A 5,605-nucleotide genomic window follows, 5' to 3' on the forward strand; every position below is an offset into this window, starting at 1 on the left:
AGTTGTGTAGCAAGCTAATCTTCTGCAATGCTGGCATACCATTTGGGTGCCAATTCGAGTCTCAGTTACTCCGCTTCCATTCTAGCTCCCTACTGATGGCCTGGGAAGGCAGCAGAGAATGGCCCATGGTCTTGGGTCCTTGCACCCATATGGAAAACTTAGAAGAAATTCTTCATTGCTGGCTTCAGATGGTTCAGCTCCTGTCATTGTAACCATTTGGGAAGTGAACCAGCCCTAGGAAGGTATCTCTCAGTGTCTTCTCTCTGTAAATGTGCCTTTCAAATAACAAAAAATAAATACTTTAAAAAGATGTTTCAACAGCAAAAGCAGAAATAGACACTAAGATTATAACAGCATGGTAGTCTGGTGGCTAAACTCCTCATCTTACATGAGCCGAGATCCCATAGGCATGCCAGTTTGTATCCTGGATGCTTGGCTTCCCATCCAGTTCACTGCTTCTGGCCTGGGAAAGAAACAGAGGATGGCCCAAAACCCTGGGACCCTGCACCCATATGGGAGACCTGGAAGGGGCTCCTGGCTTCAACTCAGAGCTCAGTTCCAGCAGCTACTTGGGGAGTAAACCAGCAGATGGAAGGTCTTCTGTGTCTCCTCTCTATAAATTTTTCTAATAAAAATAAATTAACCTTTAAAAATAATTATAACAATATATAAAAGTTTTTTTGAAATAATATTGCAAATTGATACACACCATGATTATGTAGAATAGATCTTCCATCCTCTAGCGTCCATTGCGCATGCCCACGACAGCCAAGGCTGAGCTGGGCTAAAGCTGGGAGTTCCAAGTCTGGGGCCCTGCTGTGTGGCAGGGATCCGAGGACCTAGTACCTGCTGTGCCCAAGGATGCACAAAGCAGAAGGCTGGACAGGAAATTGGAGCTGGTGCTTGAGCAAGACACTCAGCTATAGATATGGGCATTGCAAGTGGTTCCTTGACCACAGCACCAAACACCTGTCCCCGATAAATAAAACACATCAAGAAACACTTTTTTCCCTATGTGTAATGTTTAGTATTATTATTTAAATTGTTACCTTTATGATGTTGCTATTCTGAAGTGATCTAAGAGAAAGATGTGTTTAAACTGTCTTTATTTTTAATATTACTTGTATAGTTGAGAAGGGTGTATGCCCTCGTGGGTCTCTGACCGGGGGTGGGGGAGGGTTGAGGCACTGAAGAAGGTGAGTGAGACAAATGCTTCAATTTTCCTTTTCTCCTATGATCTTAGTGGGAGCAGGAGGGGTTAAATTTTGTTGTCCAACTACAACAGCAACCAGGGAAGGGGGAACACTCATTTGATGACACCTTAGAGACTTTGATGAGAGCGAGGTCTTCCATTTTTTGGTTCATTTCCTAATGGCAGCAGTGTCCAGTGCTAGGCCGGGTCAAAGCCAGGAGCCAGGAGCTTTTTCTTAGCCTCCCTCGTGGGTGCAGGGTTCTGAAGAGCTGCCCTGTCTACTGCTGCTTTCCCAGGTCATTTACAGGGAGCTGGAACAGAAGAGGAGCAGCTGCTCAGACCGGCACCCACGCAGCATGCCAGGATTGCAGCTGGCAGCTTGACCCACCGCACCACACAGCCAGCCCCTTTTTAGATTACCTTCTTTCACTTAGTACTGCTCGTTTGTACCAAGTGACCTCTAATGACTGTTCATGATTCAATACCCGCTGTCTTTAGTTCTGACCCATCTCCATTGCTGGATGTACCACAATTAGCTTACTCTGGCTTCTAATGAATGGTTTCTTGGTTGCTCACTAGACTCCTTTGGGTAAAGTCCATGGAGAGTGGTTCCTGGATCGCTGCGGTAAGACTGTACACATTTTGGTAGGAAACTCCCAACGGCCTTCCAGAACAGTTAACGCATCCTGCATTGCCGCCAACAATCACTGTTGTCTATATGTTTTATCCATTCTGATAGGATGCGGAAGTATATAATCGTTATGCTGATTTGTCATCACTTTACTGGTAATATAGAACATGCAGCACATTTTATACATGATTGAAAGATCTATTACTTTATACTTGAAAGGCAAATTTACAGAGAAAAGGACAGAACGAGAGATTTTCCATCCTCTGGCTCAATCTCTAAATGGCTGCAGTGGCCAGAGCTGAGCTGATCTAAAGCCAGGAGCCAGGAATCTGTGGGTCTCCCACAGGGATGCAAGGTCCCAAAGCTTTGAGCCATCTTCTACTGCTTCCCCAGGCCAGAGGCAGGAAGTTGGATGGGAAGTGGAGCAGCCAGGACATGAACTGGTGCCCATAGAGGATTGCAGCGCTTTAAAGGTGAAGATTCAGCACTATGGCACCAGGCCCTAATGGGATGCTGGAGTTGCAGATGAAGACTTAACTTACTATGCCACTGTTGCAGCCTCATTTTATATTCTTTTTTTTTTTAAGATTTATTTATTTTTATTACAAAGTCAGATATACAGAGAGGAGGAGAGACAGAGAGGAAGATCTTCCGTCCGATGATTCACTCCCCAAGTGACTGCAATGGCCAGAGCTGTGCCGACCCAAAGTCAGGAACCAGGAACTTCCTCCAGGTCTCCCATGCAGGTGCAGGGTCCCAATGCATTGGGCCGTCCTCAACTGCTTTCCTAGGCCACAAGCAGGGAGCTGGATGGGAAGTGGAGCTGCCGGGATTAGAACTGGCACCCATATGGGATCCCGGCGTGTTCAAGGCAAGGACTTTACCTGTTAGGCCACGCTGCCGGGCCCTCATTTTATATTCTTATATGCCATCTGTCTGTCTTCTTTGGTGAAGTGTCTGTGAAGTTCTTTAATTGGTTTGTTTTTTTTTACTGTTAAGTTTTACGGGATTTTTCATTTACTCTGGCTAGCAACACTTTATCAGATATATATTGTGCAAATATTTTCTTTCTGTCTGTGACTGATTTTATTCTCTCTCCTTTTAAAAAATGTATTTATTTTGTAACGAAAAGGCAGATGTACAGAGAGAGTAAGAAACAGAAAGATCTTGCATGCTCCAGTTCATTGCCCAAATGGCTGAAACAGCCAGAGCTGAGCAGATCCAAAGCCAGGGGCCTCTTCCGAGTCTCCCCTGGAGGTGCAGGGTCCCAAGGCTTTTGATTACCCTTGTTGCTTTCCCAGGTCACAAGCAGGGACCTGGATGGGAAGTGGCACATCAGGACAAGAACTGATGACCATAGGAGATACTAGTGCAGCAAAGCGAGGATTTAGCCACTAGGCGATGGTGCCAGGCCCTCAGAAAATTTAAATACGTAAATTCTCCTATATGTGCTTTCATGTACCTAGATATCAAGAAAATGTGTTGAAATGTTAGCAGTAACTGGGAATCTAGGTGAAGAGTGTGTAGAGCGGCATGGTACTAATTGGCTACTTTTCTGCAAGCTCATGATGTTTCAAACTGAAACCATAGGGAAAAACAAAGCTGTTGTATGGTTTAGATACAAACAGGAGAAGTAGAATAGACAAAGAAAATCGTTACAAAATTAAGACAATGCCAATCATGCTAAGATGGATGGAACTGAAACAAACGGAAGCTTCACTGGGAGTTGATGATTTCCTCATCTGGGTGTAAAGGTATGACTTTCCTTCATAATTATTCATTAGACTCTGCATACAAACTCAGTGGATTTTTTTATGTATTTATCCTTCACAAAAGAAAAAAAAAGAGTATGCTATAGAAATACTTCGAAAAGGTGCCCGGCGCTATAACCTAGAGGCTGAAGTCCTTGCCTTGCACGCTCCAGGATCCCATATGGGCACTGGTTTGTGTCCTGGCAGTCCTGCTTCCCATCCAGCTCCCTGCTTGTGGCCTGCAAAAGCAGTTGAGGACAGCCCAAAGCCTTGGGACCCTGCACCCACTTTAGAAACCCAGAAGAAATTCCTGACTGCTGGCTTCAGACTGGCACAGCTCTGGCCGTTGCAGCCACTTGGAGAGTGAATCACCAGACAGAAGATTTTCCTCTCTGTCTCTCCACCTCTTCTCTGTATACCTGACTTTGCAATAAAAATAAGTGAATCTTTAAAAAAAATGATCTCAAAGAAAAAGTAGGATAAAAAAAAGATTGATTTATTAAAACGGCAGAGCTCTAGAAGAAGCAATGTCGCATGCACGAGTTCACGCGCCGGAAGCCTGCAACAGCCCGGGGCTGGGCCAGACTGAAGTCGGAGCCAGGAACTTTCTCCAGCTCTTCCACACGGGTAGGAGGGCACAAACACTTGGGCCATCTACACCGCGTTTCCCAGGCCGTGAGCAGGTGGCTGAAGTGGAGCAGTGGGGATGTAAACTAGTGACCATGTGGGATGCTGCAACTACAGGTACAACCCCATCCCCTGTGCCACAGTGCCAGCCCCTGCTAAGCGCTATGGTAGAAACATGAACTGTTTTTGCTTTGCAACAAGCAATGACTGACAGGGTGCTTCTGTTAAATGACCGCTTGTTAGAGCTTCATCTGGCGACAGGTGCTTACCATGGACTCATTTTGAAGCTAAGGATATGGTGCCATCTTATTTTTACATGCGGTAGTTCTTAAGTAATCATCAATTTTAAATATTGTTTAATTATATGTTAGGAAATACATACTTCACAACAGGTTCCATGAACTGCAGTGTGATGTCCCAATTCTTTTTTTGTTTCTTTTAAGATTTATTCATTTTATTACAGCCAGATATACACAGAGGAGGAGAGACAGAGAGGAAGATCTTCCGTCCGATGATTCAATCCCCAAGTGAGCCGCAATGGCCGGTGCGTGCCGATCCGAAGCCGGGAACCTGGAACCTCTTCCAGGTCTCCCACGCGGGTGCAGGGTCCCAAGGCATTGGGCCGTCCTCAACTGCTTTCCCAGGCCACAAGCAGGGAGCTGGATGGGAAGTGGAGCTGCCGGGATTAGAACTGGTGCCCATATGGGATCCCAGGGCTTTCAAAGCGAGGACTTTAGCCGCTAGGCCATGCCGCCGGGCCCAATGCCCCAATTCTTTATGTGGGAGATACTGTAGTATGTTCATATTTTTAAAAAATTATTATAAGAAAACTCTGAAAATTTACTAATTATTCAAAATCATATATAACTTAATACACAGTGTTAAACTGACCTGTTCTTTTTTTTAAAGATTTATTTATTTTATTACAAAGTCAGATATACAGAGAGGAGGAGAGACAGAGAGGAAGATATTCCGTCTGATGGTTCACTCCCCAAGTGACCGGAATGGTCAGAGCTGCACCGATCTGAAGCCGGGAACCAGGAACCTCTTCTGGGTCTCACACGCGGGTGCAGGGTCCCAAGGTATTGGGCCGTCCTCAACTGCTTTCCCAGGCCACAGGCAGGGAGCTGGATGGGAAGTGGAGCTGCCGGGATTAGAACTGGTGCCCATATGGGATCCCAGGGCTTTCAAAGCGAGGACTTTAGCCGCTAGGCCATGCCGCCGGGCCCAATGCCCCAATTCTTTATGTGGGAGATACTGTAGTATGTTCATATTTTTAAAAAATTATTATAAGAAAACTCTGAAAATTTACTAATTATTCAAAATCATATATAACTTAATACACAGTGTTAAACTGACCTGTTCTTTTTTTTAAAGATTTATTTATTTTATTACAAAGTCAGA

Source organism: Ochotona princeps, chromosome 4, assembly GCF_030435755.1.
Source record: "Ochotona princeps isolate mOchPri1 chromosome 4, mOchPri1.hap1, whole genome shotgun sequence".
In the NCBI taxonomy this organism is placed as follows: domain Eukaryota; kingdom Metazoa; phylum Chordata; class Mammalia; order Lagomorpha; family Ochotonidae; genus Ochotona; species Ochotona princeps.